The sequence below is a fragment of the Saccopteryx bilineata genome, chromosome 8 (genome assembly GCF_036850765.1).
Source record: "Saccopteryx bilineata isolate mSacBil1 chromosome 8, mSacBil1_pri_phased_curated, whole genome shotgun sequence".
Classification (NCBI taxonomy): domain Eukaryota; kingdom Metazoa; phylum Chordata; class Mammalia; order Chiroptera; family Emballonuridae; genus Saccopteryx; species Saccopteryx bilineata.
In genome coordinates this window covers 93,512,901-93,528,618 of record NC_089497.1, presented here as the reverse complement: position 1 = coordinate 93,528,618, position 15,718 = coordinate 93,512,901, and the positions used below count along the sequence as shown (strand labels likewise).

At 35.2% G+C, this 15,718-nt stretch overlaps 1 pseudogene; it reads left to right on the top strand.

Moving 5' to 3' along the window:
* Positions 1-4,882: 4,882 nt before the first annotated feature.
* Positions 4,883-10,441, top strand: LOC136311726 (large ribosomal subunit protein eL19-like; annotated as a pseudogene).
* Positions 10,442-15,718: the final 5,277 nt, after the last annotated feature.

Sequence of the window (15,718 nt, the reverse complement as noted above, 5' to 3'; positions counted from 1 at the left end):
AACCAAGGAGCACCAAAATATATAAGACAGCTACTTATTGATCTTAAAACAAAAACTGACAAAAATACAATCATACTTGGAGACCTCAATACACCGCTGACGGCTCTAGATCGGTCATCCAAACAGAGAATCAACAAAGACATAGTGGCCTTAAACAAAACACTAGAGCACCTGGATATGATAGACATCTACAGGACATTTCATCCCAAAGTGACTAAGTATACACTTTTCTCCAGTGTACATGGATCATTCTCAAGAATTGACCATATGTTGGGCCACAAAAACAACATCAGCAAATTCAGAAAAATTGAAGTTGTACCAAGCATATTTTCTGATCATAAAGCCTTGAAACTAGAATTCAACTGCAAAAAAGAGGAAAAAAATTCCAGAAAAATGTGGAAACTAAACAACATACTTTTAAAAATGAATGGGTTAAAGAAGAAATAAGTGCAGAGATCAAAAGATATATACAGACCAATGAAAATGACAATACGACATATCAGAATCTCTGGGATGCAGCAAAAGCAGTGATAAGAGGGAAGTTCATATCACTTCAGGCATATGTAAACAAACATTAGAGATCCCAAGTGAACCACTTAACTTCCCACCTTAAGGAACTAGAAAAAGAAGAACAAAGACAACCCAAAACCAGCCAAAGAAAGGAGATAATAAAAATCAGAGCAGAAATAAATGAATAAGAGAACAGAAAAACTAGAAAAAAATAATAGAACAAGGAGCTGGTTCTTTGAAAAAATCAACAAAATTGACAAACCCTTCACAAGACTTACCAAGGAAAAAAGAGAAAGAACTCATATAAACAAAATCCAAAATGAAAGAGGAGAAATCACCACGGACACCGTAGATATACAAAGAATTATTGTAGAATACTATGAAAAACTTTATGCCACTAAATTCAACAACCGAGAAAAAATGGATAAATTGCTAGAACAATACAACCTTCCTAGACTGAGTCAAGAAGAAGCAGAAAGCCTAAAGAGACCTATCAGTAGAGAAGAAATAGAAAAAACCATTAAAAACCTCCCCAAAAATAAAAGTCCAGGCCCTGACGGCTATACCAGCGAATTTTATCAAACATTCAAAGAAGACTTGGTTCCTATTCTACTCAAAGTCTTCCAAAAAATTGAAGAAAAAGCAATACTTCCAAACACATTTTATGAGGCCAACATAACCCTCATACCAAAACCAGGCAAGGATGGCACAAAAAAAGAAAACTACAGACCAATATCTCTAATGAATACAGATGCTAAAATACTAAACAAAATACTAGCAAATCAAATACAACAACATATTAAAAAAATAATACATCATGATCAAGTGGGATTCATCCCAGAATCTCAAGGAAGGTTCAACATACATAAAACGGTTAACGTAATACACCAAATCAACAAAACAAAGAACAAAAACCATATGATCTTATCAATAGACACAGAAAAGGCTTTTGATAAAATACAACACAATTTTATGTTTAAGACTCTCAACAAAATGGGTATAGAAGGAAAATATCTCAACATGATAAAGGCCATATATGAAAAACCATCAACTAACATCATATTATATGGCACTAAACTGAAGGCTTTCCCCCTTAAATCAGGAACAAGACAGGGTTGTCCACTCTCTCCACTCTTATTTAATGTGGTACTAGAGGTTCTAGCCAGAGCAATCAGACAAGACAAAGAAATAAAAGGCATCCATATCGGAAAAGAAGAAGTAAAGGTATCACTTTTTGCAGATGATATGATCCTATACATCAAAAACCCCAAAGAATCCACAAAAAGACTACTAGAAACAATAAGCCAATACAGTAAGGTTGCAGGATACAAAATTAACATACAGAAGTCAATAGCCTTTCTATATGCCAACAATGAAACAACTGAGAAGGAACTCAAAAGAATAATCCCCTTCATGATTGCAACAAAAAAAATAAAATACTTAGGAATAAACATAACAAAGAGTGTAAAGGACTTATATAATGAAAACTATAAACCATTGTTAAGGGAAATCGAAAAAGATATAATGAGATGGAAGAATATACCTTGTTCTTGGCTAGGAAGAATAAATATAATCAAGATGGCTATATTACCCAAGCAATATACAAATTTAATGCAATTCCCATCAAATTTCCAATGACGTTTTTTAAAGAAATAGAACAAAAAATCATCAGATTTATATGGAACTATAAAAAACCTTGAATAGCCAAAGCAATCCTAAAGAAAAAGAATGAAGCTGGGGGCATTACAATACCTGACTTCAAACTCTATTATAGGGCCACGACAATCAAAACAGCATGGTATTGGCAGAAAAACAGACACTCAGACCAATGGAACAGAATAGAAATTTCAGAAATAAAACCACATATATATAGTCAAATAATTTTTGATAAAGGGGCCAACAACACACAATGGAGAAAAGAAAGCCTCTTCAATAAATGGTGCTGGGAAAACTGGAAAGCCACATGCAAAAGAATGAAACTGGACTACAGTCTCTCCCCCTGTACAAAAATTAACTCAAAATGGATCAAAGATCTAAACATAAGACCTGAAACAATTAAGTACATAGAAGAAGACATAGGTTCTCAACTCATGGACCTGGGTTTTAAAGAGCATTTTATGAATTTGACTCCAAAGGCAAGAGAAGTGAAGGCAAAAATTAATGAATGGGACTACATCAGACTAAGAAGTTTTTGCTCGGCAAGAGAAACTGATAACAAAATAAACAGAAAGCCAACTAAATGGGAAATGATATTTTCAAACAACAGCTCAGATAAGGGCCTAATATCCAAAATATATTGATACAAAGAACTCACAAAACTCAACAACAAACAAACAAACAATCCAATAAAAAAATGGGAAGAAGATATGAACAGACACTTCTCCCAGGAAGAAATACAAATGGCCAACATATATATGAAAAGATGCTCATCTTCTTTAGCTATTAGAGAAATGCAAATCAAAACGGCAATGAGATACCACCTCACACCTGTTCGATTAGCTATTATTAGCAAGACAGGTAATAGCAAATGTTGGAGAGACTGTGGAGAAAAAGGAACCCTCCTACAGTGTTGGTGGGAATGTAAAGTAGTACAACCATTATGGAAGAAAGTATGGTGGTTCCTCAAAAAACTGAAAATAGAACTACCTTATGACCCAGCAATCCCTCTACTGGGTATATACCCCCAAAACTCAGAAACATTGATACATAAAGACACATGCAGCCCCATGTTTATTGCAGCATTGTTCACAGTGGCCAGGACATGTAAACAACCAAAAAGCCCATCAATAGATGACTGGATAAAGAAGATGTGGCACATATACACTATGGAATACTACTCAGCCATAAGAAATGATGACATCGGAACATTTACAGCAAAATGGTGGGATCTTGATAACATGATACGAAGCGAAATAAGTAAATCAGAAAAAACCAGGAACTGCATTATTCCATACGTAGGTGGGACATAAAAGTGAAACTAAGAGACATTGATAAGAGTGTGGTGGTTACTGGGGGGAGGGGGGAATGGGAGAGGGAAAGGGGGAGGGAGAGGGGCACAAAGAAAACAAGATAGAAGGTGACAGAGGACAATCTGACTTTGGTTGATGGGTATGCAACATAATTGAACGACAAGATAACCTGGACTTGTTATCTTTGAATATATGTATCCTGATTTATTGATGTCACCCCATTAAAAAAATAAAATTATTATAAAATAAAATAAATAAATAAAAATTGATAACCAGAAAAAAAATTAGTTTGCTTTCTTACTGATGAGTTTTAAGAGTTCTATGTATATTTTTATGACAGTCCTTTATCAGATGTAAGAATTTGAGTTCTCAAAAGTTCAAACCTCCTTGTAGTCTGTCTCTTTATTTTATTTACATTTTTTACAATTTATGTAATATGCCTAGGAATTTTACTTGTGTCTAGTCTTTTGTCTTCTTTGGTTAATGAGCCAATCTCAGAATGTTATTCTCTCCTAATTAGCTGAGTTTCTTTTAGAAATATTTTATTATTTCTATAGTGGATCAAAACACAAGATATTACTAATTAATTAGTTTTCTCCTTACTAATTTATGTACTAAACAGAAAGATTAGCAGAGTTGAATAGAATTGTATTCAATTTTCCTTGTAAATGCAATTTTTCTCTTACTGTAGTCAATGCAAGGATGAATGCATGTAGTAGCATGATGAATACTACATACATTTCTCTTCCATCTTTATGAACTTTCTTTCTCATTAAAACCTTTCCAACACAACAGAGAAAATAATGACCTTGTCTCATCCCCGTCGACTTCTCTCAGTTGCTACATTTGTCCAGCTCTGCACTAAGTTTATAGTGTTATACAAACAATTAGTATCTAACTAGCAATACTTTTATTAAAGCATTTCTTAATGATCACCAAGGATATTGAATTACTTTTGATTCATTATACACAACTCTTGGTTTTAGCAAATCCAGAAATTCTCAATCTAACACATCTTTAAGCTATGTAGGAAAAGTGAATGGGTTTCCAATTCATTTATAATAACCATATCAATGTTATCTTTTGATTTTGTGATAATCATACTACTTTTTTTCACAATAAAATCTATCTTAGAGATTGAAAAAGCCAAATATAGAAATTGAGTTTATAAAACTACTGATAAGAAAGGAGTGATGTCATGCAAAATAGTAGAGTATGAAGGTTCAGGGGAGGTTTCTCCAACAAAGCAATTATTGAAATGAGATATTAGAATAAACTATTTTGGAACTCTGTGCCTGATCAGATACTTATAACAACTACGGCATGTTGGATAAAAAGAAAGACTTTTGATCTTAGGTATGAACGGTATGTCTAAATGTATCTTTTATCCACATTTCTTAGCCATGTCTAGGTTGAAGGTAAATGCTTCAAGTTCCAGAAGCAGCTGGCTGGAACTCTCTAACCCACAGAAACTTTCTCTCATTGATCTCTATGGAAAGATTAAAAGGTCAGTGCACTTTTCCTTGAGCCCCATACTGAAGCCAGGAATTAAAAAAAAAAAAAATGTTAGGTTACTAGTGAAGCACGGAGGTAACACACAAAAATTTTGATACCTCACATAAAAAAAGAATCAGTACACACTTTCAAAAATAATTTGAAAAGGTCATTAAGTAGACAGTATCAATGCTCAACAAACAGAACTCAACAATCGCTGAAGAGTAGAATAACATTTTCAGAATTACTAGATTAAATTATATTCAACAAATGATGGTAGGTAAACTGGACCTCAACACACAAAATAATAAAGTGAGACCTTTCTCCTAAATCATCTAAAAAATTAATTCACACAGGATCAAAGACTTCAATTTAAGAACTAGAAATACAAAACTCGTAAGAGAAGATTTCATGGCATTGGATTTGGCAATAATTTTTTTTTTTTGGATATGGCACCAAAAACACACAAGAAAAACAAAAAAAATTTAAATTTAACTTCATCAAAATTAAAAGCTTCTGTGCATCAGAAAACTTTATCAAGAGAGTATAAAGGCAACCCACAGAATGGGAGGAAATAACTGCAAATCATATATCTGATCAGGGATTAATTACTAAAATATATAAAAAAATTCCTAAAATTAAACAACAACGTCTACAATAAAACGAACAGCTCAATTGGAAGTGGCCACGTAATTTTAAAATAATTTTACTTAAAGAAGAAATAATAATTACAAAAAAAATCACATGAAAATATGCTCAACATAATTAATCATTAGAGAAATACTTCCTGTCATAATTTAACTCTTTCATATTTACTTCTAAGCCATTTTAGTTTCATTGACAAAAATGAACAATACCTTGTTGAAACAACTTAGGAATGAGGATAAGACTGAATTTCTCTTATTGCAACGTGGCTGTCCACCTAGACAATGATTGATTCACCTGACCAAGCAGTGATGCAGTGAATAAAGAATTGGACTGGGATGCAGAAGACCCAGGGTTGAAACCCTGAGGTCGCCAACTTGAGCATGGGCTCATTGGCTTGAGTGTGGGATCATAGATATGACCTCATGGTTGCTGGCTTGAAGCCCAAGGTTGCTGGCTTCAGCCCAAGGTCACTGGCTTGAGTAAGGGGCCACAAGCTCTGCTGTAGCCCTTTGATCAAGGCACATATGAAAAAGCAGTCAATGAACAATTAAGGTGAAAATTTGATGCTTCTCATCTCTCTCCCTTCCTGTCTGTCTATTCATTTCTGTCCCTCTCTCTGTCATAAACAAAACAAAGCAAAACAAACAATGATTAATTCATTAAAATATAAGTATGTGTGACCAATAGGTCCTTTCCAGATGACACTTTTTGTATGAGTATGTATGTGTGTGTGTATCTTAATTAAAATTTATAACTTTAAGGAAAATAATAATTTAAAATATTTTATATTAGAAAGAATCTTTTCTGTCATATTTGGTGTTGAAGTTACATTGTATTTTACTATAATGCATTGTTTATAACCAAAGTTTAAAATGCTAGGAATAAATTTGAGTTTAATATGATGGCCCCAGCTGGTTGGCTCAGTGGCAGTGGGTTGGCCTGGAGTGTGGAAGTCCTGGGTTCAATTCCCAGTCAGGACACACAGGAGAAGCGACCATATGCTTCTCCACCCCTCCCACTTTTCTTCTCTCCCCTCCCTCGCTTTCGCTCTGTCACTTTTATTCTTCCTCTCTCACAGCCATTGCTTGAATGTTTCAAGCAAGTTGGCCCTAGGCCTGTGACGGCGAACCTTTTTATAAAAACCACCCACTTTTTCAGTGCTGGTCAGCCTGGTCCATCCCGCCCACTAGTGGGCTTTCCAGCTTTCATGGTGGGCCAATCACGGCACCATTTGGTTGCTCCGCTACCGCCCACCATGAAAGATAGAATGCCCACTAGTGGGTGGAAGGGACCAGGTTGACTAGCACTGCAAAAGTGCGTGGTTTTTATAAAAAGGTTCGCCATTAGGGCCCTAGGCTCTGAGGATGACTTCATGGTCTTGCTTCAGGTGCTGAAATAGCTTGGTTGCTGGGCAATGTAGCAGCTGTTCCAATGATCAAAACATTACCCCATAGTGGGCTTGCTAGGTTGATCCTGGTGAGGGCTTATGCGGGAGCCTCTCTCTCTGCCCCACCTCTCACTTCAAAAAAAAAGTAAAAAATAAAAATGTAAAAAAAAAGATAAACATTAAAGGAACTAATTAAAAAGATGGACTTTACTTACTACCCTCTATCAAAACAACGTCTATTATTTCCTTTGAAACCACTGGAAAAGTTTCAATTTACTACATATGAACACTAAAAACTTACTGGAAAATTAATAAACATTATTCTTTTTTTTTTTTTTTTTTGCTCTTTCTCTCTTTCTTCCCCTCTCTTTCCTCTTCCTTCCTCTTTTTTTCTCCCTAAAAACTTATAATTATAGAAGGTAAGATTTATTTCATATGTCTGAATAAATTATTTAAAGTGTTCAGGGGTAGTCAATCTTTTTATAAAAACCGTCCACTTTTGCAGAGCTGGACAACCTGGTCCCTACCGCCCACTAGTGGGCATTCCAGCTTTCATGGTGGGCCAATTCCGGTATCATTTGGTTGCTCCACTACTGCCCACCATAAAAGCTGAAACGTCCACAAGTGGGTGGTAGGGACAAGGTTGACCAGCACTGCAAAAGTGGGTGGTTTGTTTTTGTTTGTTTGTTTGTTGTTTTTCTTTTTGTATTTTTCCAAAGTTGGAACCGGGGAGGCAGTCAGACAGACTCCCCCATGCTCCCGACCAGGATCCACCTGGCATGCCCACCAGTGGGCAATGCTCTGCCCATCTGGGGCGTCGCTCTGTTGCAACCAGAGCCATTCTAGCACCTGAGGCAGAGGCCACAGAGCCATCCTCAGCACCCAGGCCAAGTTTGCTCCAATGGAGCCCTGGCTGCGGAAGGGGAAGAGAGAGACAGAGAGGAAGGAGAGGGGGAGGGGTGGAGAAGCAGATGGGCGCTTCTCTTGTGTGCCCTGGCCAGGAATTGAACCCGGGACTCCTGCACGCCAGGCTGATGCTCTACCATTGAGCCAACCTGCCAGGGCCAAAGTGGGTGGTTTTTATAAAAAGTTTGACTATCCCTGAAACTTATATCTAACTTTTGGGCTTTGAGATAATTAATATGTAATTTAATTTTTTAAATGTACACTTCCTAATAAGTTTATTTTGCATTATTACTATACATTATTTGTGTTAGTTATCTTTAAATGTGGGTACAAAATAAGAATAGAAAATATTCCACTACAATAAAATTATGCTTTATCAACAACAGTATATTGTTTCTAATAGCAATAAAACACAAAAATTTATTTTTCATGATTTTTTTTAAACATTGTAACCCTTTTTTTAGATATGTGTTGTGTGAATGTCTCTTAGTCTATTTTCCTATTTATTATCTTCATAATGTCTTTCAAGGGCAGAATTTCTAAATTTTGATGTCTAACTCATTTTTCTTTAATCTTTTATCATTTGTGTTGTTTGTAGTCTACTTTAAGAAATGTTTGCCTAGCTCCAGGTCACAATGCTATTCTCTGATATTTTATACCAGATTTTTATTGTTCATTTTTATTTTTATATGTGATGTCATTTCTGAATTTTATTTTTCTTTCATGTATTTATGTTATATTTGTGATCAGGAAAAACAAAGCAACTATTTTATGTGAATGAAAAAATCTGTATAAATATTTGATCTTTTCAAGTTACTAAGTAAAAGTGTCTCAAAATGGTTGAAGTCAACAAAATTTTTTAAAATGTTTTTAGTAGCATGCAACTTTCAGAGAACAATGTGTTGCAAATACTTAGAAAATAGAAATAAATTTAAATACTAATAGATATAATTCATTTGCTGAACATAATTTATGTAGATTTTTAAAATGTAAAATTTGCCTGACCAAGTGGTGGCGCAGTGGATAGAGCATCGGACTGGGATGCAGAGGACCCAGGTTCGAGACCCTGAGGTCTCCAGCTTGAGTGCAGGCTCATCTGGTCTGAGCAAAAGCCCACCAGCTTGAACCCAACATCGCTGGCTCCAGCAAGGAGTTACTCGGTCTGCTGAAGGCCCGCAGTCAAGGCACATATGAGAAAGCAATCAATGAACAACTAAGGTATTGCAAAGCTCAATGAAAAACTAATGATTGATGCTTCTCATCTCTCTCCGTTCCTGTCTGTCTGTCTCTGTCTATCTCTCTCTCTGACTCACTCTCTGTAAAAAATAAATAAATTAAAGAATGTAAAATTTGCAGATATCCCTTTGTAATGAGCTGTTTCAAAAACAGGAGATAATAAAATTGTGAAGTATGATTCTAATAATCAATCTTTAATTTCCTTCTAATTAACTAGGTTTATCAGGAAAGTTTCCAATAACTATTATTATTATCAAAATAATCAGTCAATTGGCAACTTGAAGGTTAAATAACTAAAAATTTATTTATAACATCAAACTGTATTTCTACTAGAAGTCATACAAGGTAGTGAGAATTTCATATTAACTTGATACCAAAACAACCTGCTCCATTAGTCTCATAATCTCCTTTTAAGAAATGGTTACTGTATTAGTCAAGGTTATCCAGAAAAATAAAACCAACAGAATATAAGTATATATATATACTATATTTAAATTGTATAAGAAACCTGTACAACTCAATTGCAAAAAAAAAAGAAGAAAAAGAAAACAAAACATGCACACTCACAAAAATAATGATTTAAAATTAAGCAAAATCCCTGAATAAACATTTTTTTGCAAAAAAGACATGGCTTACAGGTACGTGAAACATGCTTAACATCGCTAATCTTCAGGGAACCCAGACTTGGTAATATGGTTTCCTGTCTTTCCATTACATGATACAGTTCTCACTTATGCATAGAGCAACAAGTAATGAAAAATAAGACTGGGCTCTTTTTTTTTGCCACTGTGACCACAGCCATAAGTAAGTTTGTTCAGATTTCAGAAGAGGCTCACCTCCACTGTCTTCCACTGTGGAAAAACAAAGGTCTGATTGGACCCAATGAAACCAATGATATTTCCAAAGCCAATACCTACCCATAAATCCAGAAGCTGATCAGTGATGGGCTGTTCTTCTTAAAGTTTGTAACTGTCCGTTCCTGGACTCAACAACAACAAAAAAATACCTTGGCCAAATGGAAGGGGAAGTTATACTGCCAATGTTGGAATGCCTGAGAAGGTAACCTGCATGAAAACTCTGTTCCTGCTGCAAGGCAGATATTGTGAATTTAAGAAGGTTGACTGCCACATGAATCACAGCCTATACCTGAAATCACAGAGGAATGTGTTGAAAAAAGCCAATTCTCATGGAATACATTCACAAATTAAAGGCAAACAAAGATTGTAAGAAGCTCCCGGCTGACCAGGCTGAGGCTCACTCATTTAAGACTAAGGAAACATCAAGCTCTTGAAGAGTGGCTGAAGGTTAAAAAAGGAGGAAATCATCAAGACTGGCCAAAGAGAAAGAGACTAAAAACTCAAGTTTCCCATCTATTGCCTGTACATAATGGCCTCAGCAATTACATAGATCAATTATTCAAAGAACAAGCCTTTATCTGCCAAAATAAAAGAGTAAGACTCATGGAGCATTCTAAATAATTAGAAACACCAGTATTAATATCAAAATATAAATTTTTACTTTATACAACACAATGAAAAATTTAAACAATAAACTTTTTGCATATGTATATATTAATAATACATTATATTAACTATTCAGTCCATACATATTTTGTTCATATTAACTGATACCTATTATTTTTCTTTAGTAAGATAAATCTGGACAATAAAATTCTTTTCTGTCTTTGGAAATTAAAATATATTTACTTTAAGACATATTATTCCTAAACTAGGGTTTATTATCTTAAAATTTGTTTCATCAAGATATTAGTGATAATTGAAATTTCCTTAATGTCATAAATATGAGTTTTTAAATTATAAATACATTCATCTGAAAGCTAAAAAAACTGATCTATAATCTCATAGGACAAATAAACATTTTTTTTACTAACTCTGAATATTATATCAATTTTATAAGCTCTATTTCCTATCCTTAAAATATTATTAGGGGAGTTCAGACTACTTTTAACAGCTTTCATTGATGATAGCTTTATTTAAATCTAATCCTAAGTAAAATTAGAAATTTAATATATCAAGAGACTTTTTTAATGTTTTTCATTTTAAACTGTCTTCCTCCCTTCTCTTGCTCTTTCTCCTTCCCCTCTTCTCCTCTTGATCTCCTTTCTCTCTCTCTCTTTTTCTCTCTCCCTCCCTCTATTTTTTCCTCCCTTTCTCTCATAATATAATTCAGACTCTATAACTAAATAAAGTTAAGATTAAGGTTTCATGCTATTTGTAAGGGCCATAAATCAGTATTTACTTCCAATAATATACAATGTAATTAATATAGGCAAATAATAACCTTTGTTTTAAACTAAATACTTTATAAGGACATATAATTGGCAAAGTTACCAGTGTATTTATAGACAGAAACAGCAGACTAAATTTCAAAATGCAAAATGATGGCATTTCTTTGTTTTTTGATGATTCATAGAAACAATGTGGAAAAAAAAAAAGATAATGGTGTATTTCTTACCTGGCTATTATGTGGACTAAGAGAAGTAACATTTCCAAACATATAGCATGGTGTTGGTACATGTCAACAATTAAACAAATGATTAAAGATTAAAATGCAGCATGCTCATTTCCCCTCTTGTCACTGGGGTAGTCATGAGATTTAGAGTTGGCCCATGAGATACAAGGGGGAAATTTTGGTCAAGCTATTTTTTTTTTTGTCTTCAAGCTTTCATCATTGTCACAAAAGAGTGACACATCATGTCACAATAGTATCCCAAATAGATGTCCTCTCTTCATATAACAATTTATTTTTTGAATTAGGGGACAATAATTCCAGCACACACAGCTAATGATTGCAGAACAAGATGAAAACCAAGATGAACTACCTCTAGTGACATTGCCTTTAACCAACTTGTCCCAGGTTAGTGGCCTGTGTCAGCTGGCAACAGCAGATAGTTATTCACTTTGACACATTTTAAAGTGTTATTCTCTCCTTTGACAGTCTGATTTGAGTCAGACAGATGTTAATGTCAATAGTGAATTATTTTTGGAAAAGAAACATTTTTAAACCTAAGTTTTAAAGAAGTATTTAGAAGCCTAGCATTATCTCCATGAAAATAGGATTTGTACTATGATTAAAATCTCCTGATAGGAAAGTGTTACAAAGTAGAATTCATGGAAAGTGAGATATAATTTGAGACCTAATGTTAGAATCTGAGCTGAAACATTACCATGTTTAAAAAGGTAAGAAGCCCCAATAAAGTCAATTAAATAAAAAAGTAAGAAGATATTTAATCATTTGCATAAGTATATTTTATATTTCCTTAAGTGTGAACTTTTTTAACCTTGCAAATAAATGTTAGCTCATTTTGTTGAAAACTTAAATAGAAAATGCTGTAAGTTTGATTAAGAAATTATGTTAAACCCAACAAAGAGAAAATTATAAAACCTATTCTAAGAGACAATAATAGTTTCAGCTATATCACTAATAGAAAAAGGTTAGTTTTTAATTTGAAATCTGGATGTTCAACTAATGAAAACAAATTTGAGCTTTCTTTTTTTTTTTTCATTTTTCTGAAGTTGGAAACAGGGAGAGACAGTCAGACAGACTCCCGCATGCGCCCGACCGGGATCCACCCGGCACGCCCACCATGGGGCGATGCTCTGCCCACCAGGGGGCGATGCTCTGCCCATCCTGGGCGTCGCCATATTGCGACCAGAGCCACTCTAGCGCCTGAGGCAGAGGCCACAGAGCCATCCCCAGCGCCCGGGCCATCTTTGCTCCAATGGAGCCTTGGCTGCGGGAGGGGAAGAGAGAGACAGAGAGGAAAGCGCGGCGGAGGGGTGGAGAAGCAAATGGGCGCTTCTCCTGTGTGCCCTGACCGGGAATCGAACCCGGGTCCTCCGCACGCTAGGCCGACGCTCTGCAAATTTGAGCTTTCTTATGGTATGCATTTCATTTGAAGCATATTTATACAGTTGATTTTTTTGCCAAGAATAATAGCTTGTGATGACTATACTATTACTTTTCTATTATAGCAGCATCCAGTTGAGAATTATAACAGCTATTACTATTGTGCAGTAAAGAAGTTTTTATGTATTAGGTTTGATAACTTTTAAATTCGTGGAAGCAATTATTACCTTTGAGAAGTTAATATGAGTACTATTTTAATGATACTATACAGATGTAGCCTATGGTTTAATGAGGCCAAAACAACAAATTAGCTTATTTTATGTAGGATGGAAATTAATAGTTATCGAGTGTGGAGATTTCACTGAGGTCTTTATGGTCTTGTTGTGGTCATTCTTGTCCCTTGTTCTGAGTGATCACTTTCTTGATACATCAATTATAAAATATTTTTAGTATTAGACTTAACTCTGTTTCCTTAAAATCCATGTTAAAGCCTTAAATCCCAATATGAATGTATTTGGAGATGTGGCCTATAAGGAGGTATTTAAGACTAAATAAGGTCATAAAAGATGTACCCTAATCTAATAGGACAGTGTTATTTTTAGGATGAGAAAGAGAGCTCTCTCTATGTATACACAAAAAAGGCAAATTAAGAACACAACAAAAATACCTTTATCTATAAGTCAAGAAAAAATATCTAGTGCTAGATTTTGTACTTCCAGTCACCACAATTGTGAGTAAATAAATTTCTGGTTTTTAAGTCTTTCAGGCCTTGCAATTATGTAATGGCAGTCTAGCAAATTAGTAAAACATCTGCATAAACATAACAAAATGAATAGAGTGGTGTTTTGGCAAAGTGATTTATTCTCTGAGTTGGAATTAGTGGTTGGTTGGCTCAGTGGATAAAGCATCAACCCAGCATGTAGACATCCCAGGTTCAATCCCCTGTCAGGACACACATAAGAAGCAACTATCTGCTTCTCTCCCCCCCTTCTCTCCCTTTTCTCTCTCTCTTTTCCTCTTGCAGCCAGTGGCTCAGTTGGTCTGAGTGTTGATCTCAGGGGCTGAGGATAGCTTGGTTGATTCAAGCATTGGCCCTAGATAGGGGTTGCTGAGTGGATCCCAGTTGGAATACACATGGGAGTCTGTTCATATCCTGTCCTCTCACTTAAAAAAAACATTAATTATTTTCCTTATATGTAAGTTATAACAGAATACTAAAAGGTTTACTAATTAGGCCTTAAACTTAGATATTTAAGAGGGTTAGACTTATGCCACTGATGTTTCTCTTATAGTAAAAGCCTTTTGAATCTTAACTTAATGATAGAATCATCTCATAGAAACTTTTTTTTTTTTAAAGCCTAATTTTCTTGCATGGTTTTTAATTTATTTTATTTTATTTATTCATTTTTAGAGAGGAGGGAGAGACAGAGAGGGAGAGAGAGGAGAAAGAGACAGAGAGAGAGAAGGGGGTAGGAGCTGGAAGCATCAACTCCCACATGTGCCTTGACCAGGCAAGCCCAGGGTTTCGAACCGGCGACCTCAGCATTTCCAGGTCGACGCTTTATCCACTGCGCCACCACAGGTCAGGCATCATCAGTTTCTCGTTGCGCGTTGCAACTTCTTAGTTGTTCATTGATTGCTTTCTCACATGTGCCTTGACCGTGGGCCTTCAGCAGACCGAGTAACCCCCTGCTGGAGCCAGCGACCTTGGGTCCAAGCTGGCGAGCTCTTTGCTCAAGCCAGATGAGCCCGCGCGCGACCTCGGAGTCTCGAACCTGGGTACTTCCGCATCCCAGTCCGACGCTCTATCCACTGCGCCACCGCCTGGTCAGGCTCATAGAAACTTAATGAAAAAATCAAAACTATAATTACAATTGATCTTCTGCTCAATTTTGACTCTTTCCTATCCAAATCTAACCTCCCAATCCATTGAAATAAACCTAAAATTCCTAAGAAAGAAAATAATTTAAGACAAAAATAAACAAGAAAAGTGCATCGTTTATGCAAAAGAGGGTGTGATGGATGGAGTTGATATACTAACTTTAATTTATACCAAAAGACACAGTTTGAGATGATTATATGTAAATTGAGTCTTTGATTTTTTTTTTTATTACTTCAACTTGAAGATCTGTTTGGTTCATCCACATCTCTTATTGCTCCACTGATCCTCTGGAGCCTCTGCCAGGGTGTCTGTCACCTTGAGACCTGCGGTGACTTTCCCAAACTGTCTTAACCTGGGAACAGTTGTCTCATGCAAACAAGCCAAGAGTAGATAATTATTTTTTTATGTTTTCTTGTCCTATCTAAATCATATATTTTAGGACACCAACTAGAAAAGCTAAGAAATAAAACCTTAGAAAATATCAAGTGGGAATGCTTATTTTAGTTATTCCTTTATTAGCATCTGTATTATATTTATCTTAAATATTTCTATGCCTTCCAACCTACCTCTTTCCTTAGGATCAATATTTAAATTATGACACCATTATCAAAAATGCATTTCTTCATCCATTTCTGCTTATATTTAGACAATATAAAAAGTGACTCTCAATTTTTCTCAAGGATAGTAGACTCTAATTTACACATAGAACTTTCCAAAAATGCATGTACAATAAAGTTGTTCTTTAAGAACATGAGGTATGAGTCAGTTTCATACTTTATAAAAATTCTCCTTAAAGAAACAGAATGAAGAGCATTG